This window comes from Leopardus geoffroyi, chromosome B4, assembly GCF_018350155.1.
Source record: "Leopardus geoffroyi isolate Oge1 chromosome B4, O.geoffroyi_Oge1_pat1.0, whole genome shotgun sequence".
Lineage (NCBI taxonomy): Eukaryota > Metazoa > Chordata > Mammalia > Carnivora > Felidae > Leopardus > Leopardus geoffroyi.
The window spans coordinates 71,042,823-71,067,210 of record NC_059341.1 but is presented as its reverse complement, the minus strand read 5'-3'; the positions used below and the strand labels follow the sequence as shown (position 1 = coordinate 71,067,210).

General features: G+C 35.4%; 1 pseudogene; it reads left to right on the top strand.

Annotated features, from left to right (window-relative positions):
• Positions 1-489: 489 nt before the first annotated feature.
• On the top strand, positions 490-6,862 carry LOC123591815 (annotated as a pseudogene).
• The last annotated feature ends 17,526 nt before the right edge of the window (positions 6,863-24,388 follow it).

Below are 24,388 nucleotides of genomic sequence, written 5' to 3'. Positions count from 1 at the left end.
TCATAATGAGAAACTACTACACAGCCACTAAAATAGATAAAATTAAAAAAATATACCAGGTATTATTAGCAAAAGTGAAATGTTCACACACTGTTGTGACAGCATAATCAATAAACCACTTTGAAAAATTCTTTGACAGTGTATCTAAAGTTGAACTTGTAGCATACACTGTCCACCAATAATTATGCTACGAAGTGGATAGCCAGGAGAAATAAGTGTATATGTCTACAAGATTACATGTGCACGAGTAGGACTACTCATAATAGCCTCTTCTGGAAAATCTCAAAATCCAAAAAAATAGAGTGGGTAAAGTATGGCATATTCATAATATAGAAAACTGTACAGAAAGTGAAGGAAAGGCTGCTAAACATAACCATCTGGATGACTCTTAGAGACATAATGTTTAGCAGTAACAAATGAGTATGTATCATATGGTTCTAACTATATAAAGTTCAAATAGGCACCACTAATTTAGGGATAGCAGTCATAATGACGGTTCCCTTTGTGGGAGGAAGTGACTGGGAGGGAGAACTAGAGGCAGTTGGGGTGCTGATTATTTATATTTCTTCATCTGGAGACTGGTAACACATTTGTTCAATTACAATTTAAAAAGTAACATACATTTTATAAAAGACCCACAAAACAAAAGGAAATATATTGAACACTTAAAAAATTTTTGTTTATGGTGGGGAGAGGAAAGAGAGAGATGGAGATAAAAAATGGTAGGAGGATATGAATAAAGAAGATGTGTCATATAGACATACACAATGGAATATTACTCGGCCATCAAAAAAAGAATGAAGTCTTGCCATTTGCAATGATGTGGGTAGAGCTAGAGTGTATTATGCTAAGTGAAATATGTCAGTCAGAGAAAGGAAAATACATATAATTTCACTCATATGTGGAATTTAAGAAATAAAACAGATGAACACAGGGAGAAAAAGAGAGGCAAACCAGGAAATAGACCCTTAAGTATAGAAAATAAACCATGGGTTACTGGAGGGGAGCTGGGTGGGGGGATTAGCTAAATGGGTGATGGGGACGAAGGAGGGTACTTATTGTGATGGGCAGTAGGTGTTGTACATAAGTGATGAATCACTAGATTCTACTCCTGAAATTAATATTATTATATGTTAACTGGAATTTAAATAAAAACTTGGAGGGGGGCGCCTGGGTGGCGCAGTCGGTTGAGCGTCCGACTTCAGCCAGGTTACGATCTCGCAGTCCGTGAGTTCGAGCCCCGCGTCGGGCTCTGGGCTGATGGCTCAAAGCCTGGAGCCTATTTCCGATTCTGTGTCTCCCTCTCTCTCTGCCCCTCCCCCGTTCATGCTCTGTCTCTCTCTGTCCCAAAAATAAATAAACGTTGAAAAAAAAATTAAAAAAAAAAATAAATAAATAAATAAAAACTTGGAGAAAATAATAAGCAAAAAACAAAAGTGATGCATAGAAACATGAAAAAAAAGGGTGGAAGGAAGGAAGGAAGGGATTTAACTGTGATGTATCTGCTTATGAAGAAGGGTTATTCATATTTTTTTTTAATTTTTTTTTTCCAACGCTTATTTATTTTTGGGACAGAGAGAGACAGAGCATGAACGGGGGAGGGGCAGAGAGAGAGGGAGACACAGAATCGGAAACAGGCTCCAGGCTCCGAGCTTTCAGCCCAGAGCCCGACGCGGGGCTCGAACTCACGGACCGCGAGATCGTGACCTGGCTGAAGTCGGACGCCTAACCGACTGCGCCACCCAGGCGCCCCAAAGGGTTATTCATATTTATAAAATGTACTGTTAAGTATGAAATAGTATGTACCATACAAGGCATTCTTACTTTTTAGGCCCAGATCTATCCTTATCTAAATGTCTACACTTGCTACACTCCTCCCATCCACCCTTTTTACTACCATCTTCCCCATTAACAATAACAACAAAAAGTTGACATTAATTATTTGGTGGTAAAATTAGATAGTAGGTATAGTTTCAAACACAGTTTAAAGAAATCCTGAAATCCTTCAACCAATATGGCAATATCCTGAGATTCCCATATATTTAGTTATATCATTTGTCCTCAAAACCCATACTTTCATACCCTTTTTTAGAAAATTCTGAAGCTACTACATGTCTCAATAGTAGGCAGCCCACTAATCAGGTAAGAAGTCCTAAGGAATATTCCAAATTCTTAAAGAAAGTTTAACTGTGAACCACTAAAAATCAATAAAATGCACAATGAGGGGCACATGGCTGACTCAGTCAGTGGAGCACGTGACTCTTGATCTTGGTGTTGTGAGTTCGAGCCCCATGTTGGATGTGGAGATTACCTAAAAAATAAAATGCACAAGGAAAAACAGAGCTTACAAATCCTAAATCTAAATGAAGATTTCCTACTGAGAATGGAAATATTTATAACCCCCCCCCCCATTTCTAGCATACTTTTAAATGTTCAGACGCAGGGGGCCTTGTAATTTTTACTGTATTCTCTCTGAAACTTCCCTACCATTCACCTTCAACAGATAGATAAAAATGTCTATCTGTGTACAAATAGAGATATAATGGAATATTATTCAGCCCATGAGAAAAGATCATGTGTAACGGTGTGGATGGGAATTATGCTAAATGAAATAAATCAGAGAAAGACAAATACTGTTATGATATTATATGTGGAATCTAAGAACGTGAACTCATAGAAACAGGGTTAGTAGAAGGTTGTTATAGAAGGGTAGATGGAAATGGAAAGATGTTGATAAAAGGGTATAAACTTCTAGTTATAAGGTGAATAAGTTCTGGGCATTTAATGTACAGCATGAGAACCATAATTCACAATATTGTATTATGTACTTAAGAGAATACATCTTAAATGTTATCACCACAAAAAGAAATGGTAATTATGAAACATGATGGAGTTGTTAGCTAACGTTGTGATGATAATCATTTTACAATATATAGATATATCACATCAACTCATTGTACACCTTCAACCTATACAATGCTACGTTTCAGTTATATCTCAGTAAAGCTGGAGAAAAATAGGAATACCTAAATACAAATAGATAGATAAGTAATATGTGATATATTCCTGTACTGGCAGATCATACACCCATTCAAAAAGAAAAAAAAAAAACTAAAAACTGTAAAAAAACTGTAAAAAAAATAAAGTATATGGATTATCAGCTAGAACACTGAGCAGGAAGCTAGTGTCAAAGAGTAATGGAAATTTTTGCTACATAGAAATTCAACTGTGAATCTATTATGAGCATAAAATTACAGTAAAAAAGTTTAAACTACTACATCAAAGTTTGAAACAAATGAGAGTAGGCTCATGTACTCCGACAGAATCAGATTACACATTACAATATGAAGTGACGTTAGAGACAGGTGTTTGTTCAGAATTCCATGAGAAATTTAACTCTAGTAATAGGTATCTATAATGAAATGGCACTTTATCAAATTACTGCAGTGTTCACTGCCAGGTATGCAATACATATTCAATATTATAAAATCAGCTTAAATTTGGGGACTCTAACATTCCAGTGCTGAAAATATAGATGTCCCTGCCTTTGACTCCAATCCCCCTATATATATGTCTGCCACCTAGTCTGGCTTTAGATGTCAAATGCAAATATTTCAAATTTGTTAAAATGAACGTTTGCCTAATGGTAAGTGTGGTAACTTTGTCACTATTCTTCCTCATCACTGATAATTAAAAACTTAACTTCTTGCAAGATGATACTTTTAAATGACTTCTTACACTCACACAACACACTTGTTATTACTTCATCACAGGACATCCTATGACTTTACGTGAGCTCCATATCCTAGCAGTTAGAGATATATAAACAGCATAAAAACCTATGTCTTATGCAGTGTTTAGCAAACTATAATTGTTCTCTCTTTGACATTTGCTTCCTATCTTCTGTATCTCCAAGTCCTTGATGTGCACATTGAAAATGTCACCAAGTCCTCTGAAATTAACCACATCTTCACATTTGAACCAGACAAACCTTGTTTATTTGCCCAAATCACACATATTCAGGGAATTCCAAACTACAGACAGCTCCTTAAATTTGTATTAACTGTCTAGAAAAACACATATACTCATCCTGGTAGAAACAACGTTGTCTCTCATGAGAAATGTTTTCTGGCAGGGTAGGAAGAATCCTTTAAAACAAACATGTGTTCCTATATACTGCAGAATTATTAGACTTTGGTTAGATTGTTCTTTTGTTGGAGTGGGATAGTGTATCAAAGAATGAAGTCTTTTCCAGGCAGAGCAGTAAAGAGAAAACACACTAGTGAAAAAAGATCAATCCATACTGACACTTTGATGGCAAAACAAACTTAGGATCTAACCAATCAATCTTTTTCATCATTGCACACTCAGATCTGGCCAAGACAGCAATGCAAAGACATGTGTTCATCTTCTCTTACTTCTGATGTTATGAGGGTAGTTTGCTTTTAAGCTATTTTGTAAAGTTGGGTGCTAATTTATTCCCTAAAGAACCTAATTTACATCATGATTATTTGTTAAGCTCTAAAGTCAAATAATTGTTCTCACCTTTTCCTTCCCTTAACTCAGCTTTTTAACACCTTTTCTAGAGTCTGCATAGATGATTTTGTCATTTTAAAAATACTCTTTCAGGACACTGTCTATCCAATTTGCAAGTTAAAGTACATGAAACGTGTTACTATCAGAATTTATAGAATTGTTTTGTATTTGACTACCATAAATTTTGTCAACATTTTTTTGACACTGAATGTAGACCATCCTAGACAAATGGTAGGTGCCCTCTCTGGTCCAAAGGATTGAAAATGATAGACACACATACATGTACACATATACCCTGTTGAAAGGTTAATCATAATAGTTACAAAGTAGCTTTTCAGAATCAATTTCAATTCTCTGAAATTTTGAATAACCTATTAAACACTCTTCCTTCGCAAATAGTAATTAATGAAAAGAAGAATGTATATACAATGTGTCTTACTTTCTATTTTTAACATTCATTGAAAAATATGGCCAAGTTCATTAATGAAAATTGATGGAAATGAAATGAAAGGAAATGAAAGGAATGATGAAAGGAAAATTTCCTTTCAAATGAAAGGAAAATTTCCATGCCATTATTTATTTTCAGAAGAACTAAATATCTACATTTAAATTCAAAAGACAATAATATAGGGGTGCCTGAGTGGCTCAGTCAGTTGGGCATCCGACTTCAGCTCAGGTGATGGCCTCACGGCTCGTGAGTTCAAGCCCCACGTTGGGTTCTGTGCTGACAGTTCAAAGCCTGGAGCCTGCTGAGGATTCTGTGTACCCCTCTCTCTCTGCCCTCCCCTGCTCACACTCTTTCTCTCCTTCAAAAATAAATAAACATTAAAAAAGACAATAATATAGAACAGAGTTTCATCCTTTATATTAGTATTTCTTAATATAATTTTATTGCCTTATTACCCACTTAGGATTGTCTACACATTTTTTTCTTTTCTGGTTACTTACATAATGAAGCCATTTTTCAAGGAATATAATTCTGCATAGTATTGGCTTTGATAGAATGTATAATGTGTTCCTATCACTTATTATTACTATATTATATATTACTAATAATATTTTCATTAAATATAATATTCCTATATAGGTAGAAATCTATTAACACTTTTTAGAGGGTTAACTATTTTTGGTGGGGGAAATAACTTGACAAACAAGATGCAGAATGTAGGATAATGAATGTGGACTAATAACAGAACCCTCGCAAAAAAAGACTGAAAGAAGAAATAGTTAAAATCTGAAGAAGAAATTAATAGAAATCAAGAGAAGCAGGGTAAGGAAGACTAGAGGTAAGGAGGGAGAAATACTACAAAAAGATAGAAGATGGAAGGCTAAGCAGCAGGGCAAGGAGCCAAGAAAAAGGAAGCAGAAGGGAGGGAGCTGGAGAGCCAGTGCGAGTTCCACGTAGTGGAGCGCGCTGGCTCTGACCCATGCAGGGGAGGGGTTCAGAGCTCTGGGGCCAGGGTGTTAGGTCAGCTACCTTAATGCACAGTGGGAGCAACTGCCATGCTGTGAAATCATCCAGGAGAGTGAAGTCAAAGTGTCCTGCATGCTAAGGCAGGAGAGATCTTGGTAAAGGAGACCAATGTACAGAGGGTGGAGTCGCGGGTCACAATATGTGGCGACATCCATGGACAACTCTATGACTTCAAGGAGCTGTTCAGTGTGGGTGGTAAGACCCTGAGACCAACTACCTTTTCATGAGAGACTTTATGGAACATGATTTCTAGGCATTGAAACATTCCTCCTGCTGCTGGTACTTAATGTTTAATATAATGACCACATCACCAAGATCCTGGGGAACCACTAGAGTTGCCAGATCCCCCAAGTCTATGGCTTCTTTGCTGAATGCCTGTGAGAATATGATTTGGTGACCACATGGTGCTACTGCCCTGAGCTCTTTTGACTGCATCAGTCTGTCAGCCATCATTAATGGCAATCTTTTGTGTGCACGGGTACTTTCTCCCTCCCTCCAGACTCTAGACCAGATTCAGATGACTGACTGAAAGCAAGAGGTGCCTCATGAGGGGGCCATCAGACCCTGAAGAGAGCTTCTGGTGCTGCCTACCTATTTCACAGTAACATGCAGCCAAGGATGTTGGCCTGATCTGCTGTGCCCACCAAATGGTGAGGGAAGGTTACAGGTGGCACTTCAATAAAACTATGCTCACTGTGCTGTTTCTACCATTCTAGGAATATGGCAGCCATCCGGGAACTGGATGAATGCATCTCTGGAAAGATTTCATTATCTTCCAGGCTGCCCCGCAAGAGACATGTGGCATCCACTCCAAGAAGCTCGTGGATAACTACTTCCTGTAACCTTTTGACCCCTCTCCCCCTCCAATTCCTCTGGCCTCAGGCCACTGTGATTCTGCCCTCTTCTCCAAAAAGAAGCTGGGCTTTGGGGCTGGGGGACCATCGGTGACTCTGCTGTCATCCTCAAAGAGGACACTTCAAGAATGAGAACTTTTCCTGGAGAGGCTTGGAGCCTTAGCTCCATGTTCCTCTTGTTTCTCCCACTTGAACCATTAATGCGCCATTTTTCTCCTTCCCCCCTTTTTTCTTTGGTTTCAGATAAAATTTTGAGGAAAAAATGTATTGAATGAGTTTTAATGAGTAGATTTAAAAGAAAATACTAAATAATAGTTCAGGAGTTATTTAAATATGGAAAATCATGAAAATGTGGCTCTAATGACTACAAGTTAGAATACACTCTTCTATTTCACACTTCTTTCTGAGAAAGGTCCCTACTTTAAGGTTCCCTAGCTTGTGAATGACTCGAGAGTTAATTCCCATAAACTCTGTTATATCTCAGTCTATCAGATAAATTTATTTAATATTTATGTTGCGCTTGGAGATACATATTTCATTCATTAACTTCATGATAAACTCTGGTGGGAAGCGATGCTCATCAGTAGAGACGAAATAAGATGTCTACAAAGTTTATATCAACTTATAGATTCCAGCCTCGAGTCTGTTCCAGTGCCCACCTCCAATGAACTTTACCCCTTCACCCAAAATTTGGTGGCCGTATTATGACATTCATCACATTCTCAGGTTTGCAGTTCATGAAAATGTGTGCACAATAAAAGAATGACTAATCTCAATACTTTTAATACAGATTTGAATGTATAGTTTTGCAGATGACGCTGCCTATGCGGTACGATAGTGGTCAATCAAGATGTATGTCAGAGTTCCATGGGCAACAAGTTGGTCTCCACCTGCCCATTTTTAAAAACACAAGTGTAACATCTAGATTGTTCTTAAGGTAACTTCAATACCAAAATCCAATATTCATATCTACCTGCATCCTTTCTCAAGTTGTAGCTTTCTTCAGGTTGGGAAGCTTTGTGATTACAATGATGCCTTTTAGCTTAAGTGCAGTTTTGGGGATGATCAATGAAACTCTGCTCTGGAGCATACACTGTGACATAATGGGATTCAGTTTCTGGCTTAGTTTAGCTTTGAGGCAGGGGCTGAAATTTTTGCAGCTTTAGTATGATGTTCACTAGTTTGCAGAACTTTGAGATCTATGCTAGAAAATAATTACACAAAAAAATAGGAAATGTACCCTATCTTTATCAAAAGAAAAAAAAAAAGAAAGAAAAGAAAAATAAATGAGAATTTAACAAGGCTGGTAGGGTGACATGTATAAATATGTTATAAAAATAGTCTGTAATTAGAGAATCCTAAGTTTTGGTTCTGGATTCAAGAGAAAAACTCTATATTAGTCTACATAAATATTGAGACAATTCAGAGAAAGGAGAGTCAGCATAAACCAAAGCAAAGAACAAGAGCTTTGGAATAAGACAACCCTAGGCTCACATCTTAACTGGGATTTTGATTTCTCCTAGGAACCTTAGTTTTTCTCTTTTTACAAAAAACTGTATTTCTTCTTACCCAGATTGGTGTCTGGCATTTTTCCTATTCTCCTATTCAGGCCAGGACAGCTCTGTTAAGGCTCTAGGTTTTCTGTAGGAGACTCAGTTCCAGCTTCTGCCTCCACACACTATGAGAGTCAGATTAAAATATTAAATTTTATATTAGTAATACCAAAACTCTAGTGCCCAAGACCTAGAGTAGGTCTCAGGTCTCCTGGAAGCAGCTAAAATATAAATGTACTTAACCTTTTTGGCTTAGATTTTTTTATTTGGCTTCTTTCTTTTGAGTAAACCTATGTAATTAAATTGTTTGTAATTTAAATCTTCTACTCATGGTTTTCTTTATGTGTTTGTGGAAGAAAGCTGAGTATCTGGTTAACTTAATTTTCCATACTGCCAGCATCTTCTGTAAGAGACATTTTGAGGCCTCTGTATTCCTGGTTGTACTTCTCTGCCTTTAAAATATTACTGCTGTCTGTTTTGTGGTAAACCTAAAATAGGCAGTTTTGTGATGAATGGATGTAAAAAACTAGAATATGTCTGGTTTTAAGTGAATGAACCCATTGCTAGGAAAATACATTGAGGTAGTATCTGGACTCAAATATTATTAACAAATTGCTAAATAATACACTATATAATGAGCTATATTTTATTGAACAATGAGTCTAAACAACTTACTTCAGAATATTAACAAGGAAATGTATGTTTCTTAAACTAAATATTGTCTGGTATGATGATAATTTATACGATGAACATTGAAGATGAAGGATATTTAAAAATTTTTTCATAACTAAAATCAACTTTTAGAACACAATATTTTATGATGGGAATATGAGAACATGGATTAGAAAATGCAAAATCAAAAATATATATTTCTAATGATTTTGAAATTAATTTTGTTACTGTATCATATAGTCTATTAAAATTAAAACAAAAATATTCTCTCCTGGAAAATTCAACACTATAAAAATGTCAAATTAGCCCTTCTCTAAATGGGGTATTAATTTCAAAGAAATTTTTTCTAATTGTATCTCCTTGATTTTTGTCTGCATCGATTCACTTTTATCTGTGTTTAATCCCTGCCAACAACATCTAGTTGAAAATGAAAAGACAATCTCTTCTGTTTCACAAACAATAGTGAGCTTGATTTATTAACAAATTGACTAATCATTCTCTTCTGGGATTTATGGTTTCAGGTCTCATATTTAGGTCTCTAATTCATTTTTACCAACATACTGGTTGGTAGTCACAGAACTGGCTACTTCTGCTGGATCAATATGTTGTATTAATTACTTATGAGACTCGGCTCTGATGTTGTTAGTAGCAACACAACTTAGTGAAATCTGTACATCCTATTTTTTTACTTTTACTCAAACTTCACAAATTATAGAAGCTGTTCTTTTCATAACAACTGGGATCAAAATGATCTGAATGTCTAAATAGTATCATTACAGCTTTAGGGAAGTGGTTTTATACACTGTCTACAAACTTGTGACACTGTTTAATGTCTAAGTATGAAATTATCCTTTGAATTGAGAACCTGTAGAAGATTGCTGAAACTCAAAAATCTATACTACCTCCCTGGTCCAGGTTATTTATATAGATTGACCAAGTAATTGAAAATATCTTCAGAGGTGTGCTTGGGTGGCTCAGTCAGTTAAGCCTCTGACTTCAGCTCAGGTCATGATCTCACGTTAGTGAGTTCAAGCCCCACATTGTGCTTTTTGTGTACAGAGCCCTCTTGGGATCCTCTGTCTCTGTCTCTCTCTCTCTCTCTCTCTCTCTCTCTGATCCTCCTTCACTCATGCTCTCTCTCCCTCTCTCAAAAATAAACATTAAAAAAATAAAACAAAGAGAAATTATTTTCAGATAACCACAACATTTGGCATCATAAAGACTTGACTTCAGAGTAATACACATAATTTAAAAAAATAATACACTATTTGTGACTTTGTGCAAAATTATTAGCAGTGGAAGATTTTAAGTTTAACTTGCAAAATATATATTCTCCCATCAAAACCTCAACATAATAAAGGTCATATATAAAACACCGAGAGCTAACATCATACTCATTGGTGAAAAATGAGAGCTTTCCCTCTAAGGTCAGAAATAAGACAAGGATGCCCACTCATCACTTTCAACATAATTCAACATAATACTAGAAGTTCTAACCACAGCAATCTGACAAGAAAAAGAAATGAGGCATCCATATTGGTAAAGAAGGAATTAAACACTATTTGCAGATGACATGATACTATACAGAAAATCCTGAAGACTCCACTAAAAACTAGAAGTAATACGTGAATTTAGAACAGTGGTAGGAAACAAAATTAATACCCAGAAATTGGTAGCATTTTTATACACTAATAATTAAGTAGCAGAAAAAAAATTTTTAAACACCACCATTTACAAATGCACCAAAAAGAATAAAATGCCTAGAAATAAACTTAATCAAAGAGTAGAAAGACTTGTACTTTGAAAACTATTAAGCACTGATGAAAGAAACTGAAGATCACACAAATGGAAAGATATTCTATGCTTCTGGATTAGAAGAATTATATTGTAAAAAGGTTTGTATTGCCCAAAGTAATCTACAGAGTCAATGCAAGCCCTGTCAAAATATGGACAGTATTTTTCATAAAACTAGAACAAATAATACTAAAATTTATGTGGAATCACATAAGACTCCAAATAACCAAAGCAATTTTGACAAAGAACTAAACTGGAGGTATCACAATAACAAATTTCAAGATACACTACAAACCTGTAGCAATCAAAACAGTATAGTACTGGCACAAAAATAGACATATATATCAAGAGAATAGAATAGAGGCCCAAAATAAACTCACATTTATATAGTCAATTAATCTATGATGAAGAAGACAAAAATATATAATGGAGAAAAGAGAGTCTTTTCAAAAAATGGTGCCAGTGTTAGAAAGTGTTAGAACCACTTTCTAACAACATACACAGGATAAACTAAAAATGAATTAAAGACCTAAATATGAGACCTGAAACCATATAAATCCCAGAAGAGAATACAGGCATTTTTCTGACATCAGAATAGCAACATTTTTCTAAATATGTCTCCTGAGGCAAGGTAACCAAAAGCAAAATCAAACTATTGAGACTACATCAAAACAAAAAGCTTTGCACAGAAAAGGAAACCATCAGCAAAATAAAAAGACCAATGTACTGAATGGGAGAAGATATTTGCAAATGATATGTCTGATAAAGGATTAATATCCAAAATATATAAAGAGCTTAGACAACACCAAAAAAAGATAATCCAATTTAAAAATGGGCAGAGGACATGAATAGATATTTTTTCCAAGGAAGACATACAGAGTGGCCAATAGTCACATGAAAAGATTTTCAACATCACTCATTATCAGAAAATGCAAATCAAAACCACAATGAGATATCGCCTCACACCTGTTAGAATGGCTAAAATCAAAGTGACAAGAAATAGCCAGTATATGAAGAAAAAGAAACCCTCATGTTCTTTTGATGGGAATGCAAATAGGTACGGCTACTGTGGAAAACAGTATGGAGGTTCTTCAAAAAATTAAAAATAGAAATACCATATGATCCAATAATTATACTTTTGGGTATTTACCTAAAGAAAATAGAAACGCTAATTTGAAAAGGTGTATACATCTTTGTTTATTGCAGCATTATTTACAATAGCCAAGATATAGAATCATCCTAAATGTCCATCAATAGATGAATGGATAAAGGAAAATGTGGTACATATATAAAATGGAATGTTGCACAGCCATAGAAAGAATGGGATTGTGCCATTTGAGACAACATGGATGGACCTAGAGGGTATTATGTTAAGTGGAATAAGTCAGGCTGAGAAAGAAAACCACTCATAAGTGGAATCTAAAAAAGATAATCCAAATGAATAACCAAACACGAAGCAGAATGAGACCTATAAATACAAAGACCAAAGGATGGTTGCCAGAGGGAGGAGGAGTTAGGGGTTGGGCAAAATGGATGAAGAAGAGGTGAGAGATTCAGGCTTCTAGTTATGGAATGAGTGTCATGAAAATAAAAGGCACAGCATAAGGAATACAGTGAAATTATAATAGCAATGTAACAGAACAGAGGATAGCTATACTTGTGATGGATATAGCATAATGTATAGGCTTTTCAAATCACTAAGTTGTACACCTACAGCTAATCTAACATTGGGTGTCTGATATACTCAAATTGAAAACATAAATAACAGAAAAAGAAATAAATTTTGATACATATTGTGGAAGAAAGGAAGGCAGTCAGGCTTCTTGCCAAAAGCTAACTAAATAATCTCTGTCTTTTGGTAAAGTGTGTTGGCAAGCGGTGGTGTGTTGGTTATGGTTAGGTTTTCCTAGTAATGTCAATTGGTTGTGCTAATGTAACCACATTTCCTTGGTGACCAGTGGTGTGTGTTTGTGAGGCAGAGTTGTTGTCCTAGTTAGTAGCCGTAGAAGTGTGTTTGCTTCTTGAGATACTAGCAGGTTCTCACTGCAGTTTTAACCTGGTATGTGACCCACATAAACACCACATTCACAAACGAATTAATGAACACATGAATCCCCATACGCTATTAATTATGGAAGACAGAGGCAACCTGTTCTGTTTTCAGTATTTGCATGTGCCCTATGCATGTGGAAGAAATGGAATGGAAACATAACACAGAAAATTGTCATCTCAGCTTCATCATCAATCGTTACCTCATTCCATTTGATTTGAATTTGTGCTTGTATGAAATGGAAATCCCATTTAGAATATGAAATGAGATCATTTAAATGTTAAGATTTTAGCTGTCTTATCTCTGTTTTTACTTGGGGAGCAAATGAGGTCATGGGTGGGATTGATGTGTTGTAGGTATGTCATAGACTAGATCTCCCAAGCAAGAGGTCAGGCCAAACACAAATCAAATTTAACAACCAAGAATTTCAGCCCTGCAGCTGTGTTTCAAAGCAAAGGATAATTCAAAGGTGACAAATTCAAGAGGGAAACAGTGGGAGAAGGAGCTAATGTTAGAGAATAGACCCAGAATAAATTATGGATAATCCAAAACCTGGCAAGGAATTGAGCTTAAATTTTAATTTAGAGCCTAGAGGTGTTGGTGGAGAAGGTGGCCTGTGGAAGAACGGAGACATATATTGGGGCCAAAAGTATCAGTGGGGAGAAGGCATTGACTTTAAGATGCTAAGTTTTCAATAAATCAATACCTACTGGACCTCAAACCAAAAAGTCCAGGGCTCTCCCTTTTTAAAATTAGGACCATAGATAATTTTCATAAGCTATTTGTACCTCAATGTCTGTAATTCCAAAACCAAAATAAAAAGCTGACTTCTTTAACATTGTGAGGATAAACTGGGATAATACAATTAGTTCATAATGGCACTCAACAAATTATTATTAGTTTTTTATTTGGCATATTTTTATTTCTCAAACTGATTGGGATTTTACATACAACAATAAAGGTAGTAAGCACATATATTATTTTCATCAATTATTGAAGCAAAATTTTTCTGTAACATAATGAGAATAGAATTTGACCCCAATAATATTGACTCATCCATCATGGTATCCTTCAGGGCAATGGTTCCTAACCTTGATTATTATTCAAACTTGAATTATTATGTGAGCTTTTAAAAAGTATCCACGTCCAGGTGCTAATCCAGAATAATGAATTTAGATCTAGATGAGGCCCAGGAATCAGCATTTTTAGTTTATTTTGAGAGAAAGAGAACGAGAGCTGGGGAGGGGCAGAGAGAAAGAGATGGGGAGAGAATCCCAAGCAGGCTCTGCACAGTCATCACAGAGCCTGACATGGGACTCAAACCCATGAACCATGACATCATGGCCTGAGTTGAAATCAAGAGTTGGATGCTTAACTGACTGAGCCACCCAGGTACCCCAGGAATCAGCATTTTTAAAAAGCTCTCCTGGTGTTTTTTTTTAATTTTTTTAACGTTTATTTATTTTTGAGACAGAGAGAGACAGAGCATGAATAGGGAGGGGCAGAGAGAGAGGGAGACACAGAATCCGAAACAGGCTCCAGGCTCTGAGCTGTCAGCACAGAGCCCGACGCGGGGCTCGAACTCACGGACCGCGAGATCATGACCTGAGCCGAAGTTGGATGCTTAACAGACTGAGCCACCCAGGCACCCCTCTCCTGGTGTTTTCAATAACAACAATAAAGGTTGTTTCAATGTCAACAATAAAGGTTGACAACTACTTGTGTTAGCTAGGCTGATCTACCATAGTTTTCTCTACAAGGCCTTATTCTGAGAAATCATCTGCTGAAGTATAAGAATCAGGAAAAGCAAACTCTAATCCCTTTAAACTCACTTTGGAAAATGTTATGCCAATCTGATGTTGCCAAACCTCATGAGGCATCCAAGATTGGCAAATTCCTCTGATATTAAATTGAAACTGCATTTCTTTCTATTTCTTGGAAAAGAAGCTTAGAAAGTACTCATGTAGCATACAGTCTACCACAAACTCTGACAAAATTTCAGCCAAGCTATGCAAAGAAAAATTCTTAATCTACACACATTTTCTAGAGACATATGATATTTTTAGAGTACTTTTTTGGCAAACACAAATACAGCATCAATATACAGCCACCTTCTACTTTCCATCCCATATACAGACAGCATTCAGATAGAGCCAGTCTCTCTTTACCTTCCAGTGAAAGGAAGAATTCTGTGGGAAGGACACAGCTGCCTGTAAATTATAAGCATAGCATGCATATGCCATTGCTTAATCACCAGAAGACTTTCTCTGGTCTTCAGAAACCTGCTGAGGCTAAACAATGGGCTGAGCACTAACAATTCTCCAGGGTATTTGGAGTAAGCTGATTCTTCTGCATAAATCACTGAAAGTAAGTTGTATGCAGCTCTTAAAAAAAAACCCCAACAAGCTAAAAAAGCTAACTGAGATGGGCACCCAGGGCAGACTATGTTTGGGGTGAGAGATCAAGGCATGAAAATTTTTTTTCTGCCTAAATCTAATCCTATAGGTCAATGTTACTCAAAATTTGTCTGTAGACAATTGTCCAAAAATTGTTGCCAGTTGAAGCACAGAAAGTGAAGGCCAGCGTTTAGAAACTCCCCATCAGTTTGACAAAGGAATTTTATACCTATTAAATCTAATAACAAAAAATGGGCTTGTATTTTATAGGTCTTTTCTTCATTTTCGTTTAATTTCTTTTTATGGAATGTCAGTGATTGGCAAATTGAAAATAAAAAAATAAAATGGATTCTTTACCACATATAGTTCTAGAAACACTGCTCTAATTTAGTTCAACAGAAACTTTTGTAAAAGCCAGTGCTTAAATTAGTGTTATAATGAAAGGAAAGACAAATAAATTTTATGTAGTTATAATTCCATGCTGCTCTTGAACTTTAAAGTCAAAAAAGTAATTTATCCTGCTTATTGTCTTTATAAAATTTAACTGTTAATGCCTGCACCATAGGATAAATACAAAGATTAAATTAGATAACATAAAGTAAATTAGTCCTTAGCAGGACATGCATGGCCTTTCTGACCTGGCCCCTGACTATCTTCACATCTCCCCTGTCCTTACTCCATATGCATATAAAACTCAAATATAGTCGCCTATAAACATATTTCAGTTTACTCTGTGTCTTCCTTAAAAATATTTTAAATGACAACATAAAAGTATTCCAAGTCACCAAACTTAAGAAGGAAATACAATTATATAATTCAAGTAACCATAAAGTAAAAATACACCAATTACTCAAAAGAAGAAAGATTTTACCTGACAGTTATACCAGAAAGCAATTCCTCCCTCTATAACCTATAGAGAAAATACTATAGTGTAATTATTAAACATTTTATAATGCACCAAATGTAGGATTTAAATAAATGGTTACAAATTCTTTAACACTCCTGCCATAGAAAGATGAACTTTTTATTTCTGTTGGGGCTGTATCAACCAATAAAATACAGAGAAAGTGATATTTTGTGACAGTTGAGGCTCACTCTGTAAAAACCACACAGTTTCTATCTGGTTCTTTGGAAAGCTTATTTTGGGGGTATTTCCTCTTAGGACACTTCACCTTTGAACCCAGCCTCTATGCTGGGAGAAACCTAAACAACATAGAGAATTCATGTATAAATAGTCTAGTTGAACACTGCTTTTAAGTCATCTCAGCCTTTATACATCAGAGTGAAGGATTCTCCAAATGATTCCAACTCCTAGCCATTTAAGTCATCCCAGCTTTCCCAGCTTTCTGATATCCCAGTTGAGCAGCCAGATATCATGAAGCTGAATCAAGCCCTCCCTGCTATTCTTCAACTTCCTGCCCTATATAATTCATAAGTGTAATAAAATGCTTGTCACTTTATGCCTTCAGGTTTTGGGTGCATTGTTTTCTTGCAACAGATAACTCGAGCAGTAAATGATATTTTCACATCTTTGTGGATCGAGATGATGGTGATCATTTTTCCCCTTATTAAACCTTTCAGTAGATTTTGTTGCCTAAATATGAAACAAAGCACAATCAACACTGATGAAAGCTCATAAATGGAGAGGTGCTACTTCTTGAGGAAAAGACTCATTTTAATGACTCTATGCCATTTCAGATACTATCTTTCTGCCTGGGCTACCCACAGTCCCATATCCACCTCTATTTTTAGGCCCTTTCAAGGTTCATCTTAAGATGTTTCTTTTTCTGAGTTACTCCTTGAAGACTCAACCCTACCCCAGCAGAATTAGTGGTTCTCTCCTATCTGTCTGCTGGAGCACTCTTTATTTATTTATTATTATTTTTTAATTGAGGTGTAATTAACATACAGTGCTGTATTAGTTTCAGGTGTATAGTATAATAATTCAACAAGTCTATTCATTACTCAGTGCTCATCGCCATATGTGTACTCATAATCCCCTTTATTTCACCCATCTCCTTACCCACTTACCTTCTGGTAACCACCAGTTTGTTTTCTGCATTTATGAGGGGTTTTTTTTTTGTTTATTTATTTGTCTTTTTTATCTGTTCATTTGTTTTGTTTCCTAAATTCCACATGAGTGAAATCATATGGTATTTGTTTTTCTCTGTGATATTTCACTTAGAATTATACCCTCTAAGTCCATGTTGTTTCAAATGGTAAAATCTCATGATTTTATGGTTGAGTAATATTCTTGTGTGTGTGTGTGTGTGTGTGTGTGTGTGTGTGTGTATGCCACATATTCTTTACTCATTCAATTCATTCATTTATTGATGAATGCTGGATGTTTGGGTTGCTTCCACATATTGGTTATTATAAATAATTCTGCAATAAACATAGTGTATATATATTTTCAGATTGCTGTTTTTGTTTTCTTTGGGTAAATACCCAGTAGTGGAATCCCTGGATCATATGGTAATTATATTTTCAATTTGTCAAGGAACTTCCATATTGTTTTCCACATACAGTGCCTACCAATTTGCATTCCCACCAAAAGTGCACAAGAGCTCCTTTTTCCAAAATATTGGAAACTGTTCCAAAAGATAGAAGAGGAAAGAAAACTTCAAAATTTATTCTATGAGACCAGCATTACCCTGATACCAAAACCAAATAAAGACATTACAAAAAAAAGACAACTATAGGCCAATATCTTTGATGAATATAAATACAAAAATCCTCAATAAAAGATTAGCAAACTAAATCCAACAATGCATTAAAAATATTCATCATGATCAAGTGGGATTTATATTTCAGGAATGCAAGGGTGATTCAATATTCACAAATCAATCAATGTCACATTAACAAGAGAAAGGATAAAAACATTATGATCATCTCAATAGATGCTAAAAAAGCATTTAACAAGGTACAACATCTATTCATGATAAGGATTCTCAAAAAGTAGGTTTACAGGGAACATACCTCAATATATTAAAGTCCATACATGAAAAACCCACAGCTGACATCATACTCAATGGTGAAAAACTGAGAGCTTTCCCTTGAAGATCAGGAAAAAAGATAAGATGCCCACTCTTATCACTTCTATTCAACATAGAACTACAAGTCCTAGCCACAGCAATCAGACAAGAAAAAGAAATAAAAGTCAACCAAATTGGTAACAAAGGAATAAAATGTTTACTGTTTGCAGATGGCATAATATAATATGTAGAAAACCCTAAAGATTCCACCTAAAAACTACTAAAACTAGCAAATGAATTCAGTAAAGTCACAGGATATAAAATTAACATACAGAAATATGTTGCATTTATTTCACTAATAATGAAGTAGCAGAAAGAAAAATTAGTACAACCATCCCATTTACAGTTTCACCAAAAAGAATAAAATACATAGGAATGAACTTAACCAACGAGGTTAAAAACATGGACCCCAAAATCTATAAAATGCTGATGAAAGAAATAGAACATAACACTAACAAATGGAAAGATATTCCATGCTCATGGTCTTGGAGCACCAATATTATTAAAACGTCCAAACTACCAAAGCAACCTCTAGATTTAATGCAATCACTATCCAGACACCAACATTTTTCACAGAATTAGAACATATAATACTAAAATTGTATGGAACCATAAACGACCCTGAATAGCCCTAAAGCAACCTTGAGAAAGAAGAACAAATCTGGAGGTATCACAATGTATAGATTTCAATGTATACTCCAAAGCTGTAGTAATACAAGCAGAATAGTACTGGCACAAAAATAGACACATAAATCAATGGAACAGAACAGAAAGCCCAGAAACAGCACATGAATATATGTTCAATTAACCTATTACAAAAGAAGCAAGAATATACAAGGGGAGAAAACAATCTCTTCAACAAATGGTGCTGGGAAAACTGGACAGCTACATGCAAAAAAATGAAACTGGACCACTTTCTCACACTATACACAAAAATAAACACAAAATAGATTAAAGACCTAAATGTAGGACATGAAGTCATAAAACCCCTAGAAGAAAACATAGGTAGTCATTTCTTTAACATGAGCTATAGTAACATTTTTCTAGATATGTCCCCTCAGGCAAGGGAAACAAAAGCAAAATTAATCTATTGGGACTATACCAAAATAAAAAGCTTTTGCACCATGAAAGAAATTATCAACAAAACAACAAGAAAACTACTGAATGCAAGAAGGTATTTATAAATGATATATCCAGGCGTCACCTGGGTGGGCTCAGTCAGTTAAACATCTAGTTAAGCATCCATTTAGCTCAGTTCATAATCTCATGGCTTATGAGTTCAACCCCTATGTCAGGCTCGGCTCTGGCAGCGCAGAACCTGTTTGGGATTCTCTCTTTTCTTCTCTCTCTGCCCCTCCCCTGCCCCCCCCAAGATAAATAAATAAACTTTAAAAAAATAATAAATGATCTATACAGTAAGGGATTAGTCTCCAAAATGTATAAAGAACTTATACAACTCAACACCAAAAACAAAAACAAAAACAAAAACAAAAACCAACAACAACTCACTGAAGAATGGACAGAGGACATGAATAGACATTTTCCCAAAGAAGACCTAAAAATGGCCAACAGATACATGAAAAGATGCTCAACATCACTCATCATTGGGAATTGCACATCAAAACTTAAATGAGATATCACCTCACACGTGCCAGAATGGCTAAAATAAAAAAAGACAAAACATAACAGGTTTTGACAAGAATGTGCATAGCACCCCACACTATAGCACTTAATATTATAATAGAGTTTATACATCTGCCCTCCTCTTCCCCAACTAGTCTGAGGACTCCTTGAGAATGGGGATAACCCTTTTCCTTTTGACGTACATATCTTATCAGGGTACCTGTTATATAAGGTACTTAAAAATGCATGTTGAATTAATTGATTGTGAGATATGTTAGGTGAACACCCTTCCCTGTGTTCTGATTCCTGGGTTATAAATGAGTCAGCAATATTCTACACTGCCATACAAAGTATTAAGAACCTTAATAAAAGACCAGTAAACACAGATTTACCATAAACAATATTTCTATTGAGTTAACCACTCTTTGCCATAATGACTCTTCAAAAGTTGTCCCACTTTTAAAACAACTTGTTCTTTTCTTGATATAGCGGTATTTATTTCCTAAAGCACAGAAAGCAACTAAGCATAAGAAATGATATTTTGACATTGCAGTCTTTGAGGAGAACATGTTATTTTAGGTGACTCAACAGCTATTATTCATCAAACATCAGTCGGAATAAATTTGAACTGTGTACCTTCTTTGGATAAACTAAAAATATTTTATTTTGCTTAGGTATGCCTAGTCAGAAGAATGAAGAGGTGAATTTTTTATGACTTCTCATTCTCCATGTACCAAATAGACTATTTCATCATTCCAAGTGCTCTCATCTTTAGCTATTACCTTGACTAAAGACCTGTTTCTATGCTGTAACTTTAAGTATACTTTGAGTGCAAAATAACCATGACCCTTCAAATTGTTAAAGCATTGATAAAGAAAATTGTTCCGAAGGAAGAGTGTACTCCACAATGGACATCTGCCACAACGCTTCTCTACCAACCAGCATCCGCCATCAAGTCTTTTCCTCCTTTGCTGAATACAATAAACCCTCATGTCATTATTTTATACACAATTTGATTTATTTTCAATTTTATGTTAATTGCTTACACAATGTTATGACAATTGAATATACTTATATTCAATTAAAATAGTTTCCTATCTGTAAACATTTTTTATACCTTGGGTTGCAGTGAAATTCTTCATAATTTTTCTGTTGAAATTAATGAAAACACTTTCTTGTATAATACAGCAGGGTTTTGCTTAGCAGCAGGGTTTTTAAGAACAAATTAAGGTTGTTAAACAAGGGACAGATCTATTGTGGGAGCTTGGCTAACAAACTCCAAGATTACCCTTACTAATGAAAATGTTAAGGTGAAAGGGTAGAAGCAGGCAGACCCATTAGAAGATTTATTTAAATGTCCAGAGAAGAAATGATGGCAGCTTGAATGAAGGAGGTAGCAGCAGAAGTGGTGAGTACTGGTCAGATTATATATATATATATATATATATATATATATATATATATATATATTTAAATTTTTTAAATTATTTTTAAATTTATTTTTTAATTTGCATCCAAGTTATTTAGCATATAGTGCAAAAATGATTTCAGGAGTAGATTCCAGTGATTCATCCCCTACTTATAACACCCAGTGCTCATCCCAACAAGTGTCTTCCTTAATGCCCGTTACCCATTTAGCCCATCCCCCCCACCTACAACCCTTCCAGCAACCCTGTTTGTCCTCTGTATTTAAGAGTCTCTTATGTTTTGTCCCTCTCCTTGTTTTTATATTATTTTTGCTTCCATTCCCTTATGTTCATCTGTTTTGTAGATTCTAGATATATTTTAAAGATAGCACCATCAAGCTTTGCTGCTGGACTAGGTACAGGGTGTGTGAAAAAAAAGAAGAGTCAAAAATAACTTCAAATTCAGAGATATCTAAAGCTTACCTCATGCCACATAAAAGGTAGAAGTGAGTTATAACTAGGATCAAGGACTTTTTTGATGTCCATTCTAGAGTTCTGTTCATTCCCTCCTGCTACTTCAAAGGAGATCATCTTGTATTTGAGGTCTCAATAGCCACTTTGTAGAAAGAGAGCTGGAAGTCTTTTTAGCTACTGTGAATAGAAGATCTTTATCAGGATTTTTGCTTAGAGAACTTAAAATATCTATTCTGGAACATTGAGGACCTGCAGCTGCTTTGAGGATTTTCTCCAAAGCATTCTAAATCCTTAACCAGTTATTACTGGGTCGGAGGAAGAAAGAACATTGTTTTGATGTTCTTGCAGATTTTCTAGTTGACTCAAAATAACTTCATATGGAAAGAGCATTCAACTGGGAAGCAAACCATTTTTTAGTTCTCAGCAATACCACTGATTCGCTGTCATGAACCCTCTGAGATCCAGATTCCTCATCTCTAAAGTAAGGAGATTGGATGGGTAGGATTCTCCAACTAGGTTGATATTAATCTTATAGAGCACTCATAGCCCTCCCTGAGAGCTACCTTCTTCACAGAAGAAGAATGTATCTTCTTCACAGATACTTACAGAAGTATCTCAGACACCTTGTCTTCCTGGCAATCTGAAGGTTCTGAAGATATCAAAGTTAATTTCTGTGCTCATAAAACTGGAGAAACCTTTATAAATCATTGATTTCTAGGTTCTTCTAGTTCTGAAACTCTGATTTGATATAGCTAAATAACTTCTTTTATGTCTTAAAACAGTTTTTGAAGCGGCTGAGGTATTGATAATACTTTTTATAAAAGAACTTTGAAATATTATGTGTCAGACAGTAGAATAGCACTTTAGGTGTACAACTATAGCCTCACAATAAGTAGGTGTTCTTATCTGCTGTTTTATAGATAAAGCCACTAGGACTCAGAGGAAGAGAAGTACCTTGTCCAAGGCCACACAATGGTGGAGTTGGAATTCAAACCCAACTCTGCCTGGCTCCAAAACCTCTTCTATTACACCAACTGTTAACAGTAATAATAGCAATTATAATTATCATTGTAAATATTACCAAAAAAGAGAAGGAGAAGAATTTATACTTATATACTTTTATTACTTACAAAATACCTTCATACTATGGGAAGGTGATAGGACATGTGGACCTTGAGTTAACTCCTAGGAGACAAGCATTTATATCTGTCCTGTTCATTCCTTCAACATTCTGTCAACTGTTTTTAAATCCATACTCACTCTTGGGCATGGCAGTTGGGCAGTGGTCCCTTCTGAAAAGACAGATGACTGATGTGTGACATTTTTCAGTATGAGGCAATTAATTACATAGGAAGGTTAACTTCACTGTAACTTGTAAGACTAAAAGAAAAATACTACATTGTATAGATCTTTTTAAAAATGTAGATGAAATTTCCTATTTGTTTTTTTGGCCAAGAATTGATAGTTATCTACTTATTAATATAAGGCAAAGAAAAATGTCCAAAAACTTGAATGAAATATGAATTTACAAGTGGAAAATGATTTTGTTTTTAGAATTCAGGGAGTACTCACTGGCTAGTGGCATGAAAGAGACTATAGTCAGTTTAGACCTTAATAAGACATTTTTTTAAAAAGCCCTAAAAGACAGAAAATTCAAGTTTTTGAAAATAGTTTTAAGGAAAAGGGCAATGAAAAATGAGCTAAAACAAGGTAAAATATGAAGTAAGTGGGCACTAAAGAGGGGGAATTTGTAGCAAAAAAAGTCTAGAGTTACTCATTCAGGCAGGGATATCTAAACCAATACAACTACAAGAAAGAATTTGCCTACACTTTATGAATAAAGGAGAAAAATTAAAAGATGTTGCTAATGGGGAAGACGATATAAAACCTGAAGGATTTTTATCTGTATTTGACTAAGGTTTGAAGTCACATTTATTTTACAGTATAACTTCCTGTACAATAGCAGTTATGTTGGCTGTACAGAGACCTAGCCCATATGTCCTAATAGTATTATATTTGAAAGTTACAGAACCATGATTGGAAAGTATTTGAGAGGTAACCAGGTCACTATCCTGGGTTGTATAAATATAGTATGTCATAAATAGTGATTATTTATTTTACCTGGAGAAAGAAAAAAAATAACTAAAGTGCAGTGGTGTCCAGAAACATTGAGTAAAGCAGGTATGAAAAGCTGCCTCCTTTGAGAACGAGCTAGACATCCATGTGGAATGGTTTAGGGGAGAGATTTAGGCGGGACTCTCAGGCATGGTGCTATGGCAGACAGGCTAGGGGACTTTATCATGTTTGCCATATCTCTTTAATTCATCATTCCATAACTGGAACTATTTTAACGCTATCTCTGACTCAGATTTTTTGGCTCAGATATTTACTTCTGGTCTTTGAGATTCATTGTTTGATTTTTCTTTGGTTCCCATCTTATGTTAACCCTAGGTGGGGGAATCAGGGATGGGGGGTGGAGGGTGGGGACAGACACTGCATCCAGGCATCAAGAACTTCCTTC